A 1,271-nucleotide genomic window follows, 5' to 3' on the forward strand; every position below is an offset into this window, starting at 1 on the left:
CAAACAAACAAAAATTGGTTCCGAGCAAGGTCTGTTTCTTTCTCCCGCTGTGCTTGGGGCTGCTCTCGGTATGTCCTGGACTCTAATGCAACCGTGTCCCCTCTGCTCTGGCTGTCTTTCTCCTCTTCTTGCTCCTGTTTAATATGGAGCAATTTTCTGGAGACTCGGTGACTCCCTCCTTAGGGTCACATTGAGTTCGAATACAACTGAAGGTGCAGGAATCCTCCGACGGAGGAAATAAGAGAATAGAGAAAATGGGGTCAAGTTGGCTGCTTAGAGGCCAAAACTCCCATAGCTGCCTTTAAAAATATATGTATAATATTTGGCTTTCCTTGCTGTATTACGGATTGCAGCTTCCCCTTTCAGGTATTTTCCTTACAGCTTAAAGCCCTCGCTTCCTTTTGCCTCCCCCCCTTGCACCCTCCCCCTGTTAGGAGAGAGGGGGGGGAGGAGGGAAAATAAAAGGAAAAGAAATGGGGGGGGAGAGAGGGGAAAAAATAAAACCCATTGAGTTTAGGCAAATAAGGTTTGGTCTCCGTATCCTATTACAAAGCACTTTGAATATGCAAGACATCACACAAGACCAGTTATTCCAGTTACGACAAACTTAAAAAGAGAAAAAAGCGAGGCATGTTTAGATTGTAATTTGTTAGAGCAAGATCCATATTTAAAATTCCATCTTTTAAATATTTTTTTTCTACCCTTGCTTTATATCCAGCCTTTTCTAATGTCTGGGTTGGGTTTTTGTTTTTGGGGTTTGTTTTTTTGGGGTTTTTTGCATTATTATTAAAATCTTTCCATCGAGTTTAGGAAGACCGCTGCGAGCAACACATTTTCTGTATTTTTGTTCCTGTATCTCGGAGGAGAGTTGGCAGGGATTCTGTGGTTTGCAGTTACACAATATGTTATCATGTTTTTAATCACTAAATCATTGCAGTGGTTATAGATTTACAGTCTTAGGGTATTACTGAGCGGCGCGGCGCAGCCCGTGTGTGCGGGGACATACGAGAGCATGCCGTTAACATGCTCGTGAACTTTGCTTTTAAATCATTTCCCGGCCGAGCCGCGGCAGAGTGCGGAGCCAGCGTTTTGGCATCACCCCTCCACGCACTTGAGGAAAGTTTGTGCAACCCTCGCGGCAGGGCAGGAGCTCCGATGGGCGTCGAGCGCGCCCCGTCCTGCGGCGCTGGCGGTAAGCGGCGGGTCAGGGGGTGTGAGGGGTGCCCGCTGGGCCGGGGCCGCCACCTGCATGGCCGGGGGGGATCGGGCCG

The 1,271-nt window shown here is 47.9% G+C and overlaps 1 protein-coding gene across 1 annotated transcript in view; it reads left to right on the plus strand.

Moving 5' to 3' along the window:
- The first annotated feature begins 949 nt into the window (after positions 1-949).
- ZFHX3 (zinc finger homeobox 3) overlaps positions 950-1,271 on the plus strand; it is a 123,685-nt gene continuing 123,363 nt past the window's right edge. The window contains 1 exon segment of the mRNA XM_031060144.1: positions 950-1,192. The gene's annotated coding sequence lies outside the window, so the exon portion shown is untranslated.

Source organism: Geospiza fortis, unplaced genomic scaffold (assembly GCF_000277835.1).
Source record: "Geospiza fortis unplaced genomic scaffold, GeoFor_1.0 scaffold102, whole genome shotgun sequence".
Taxonomy (NCBI): Eukaryota; Metazoa; Chordata; class Aves; order Passeriformes; family Thraupidae; genus Geospiza; species Geospiza fortis.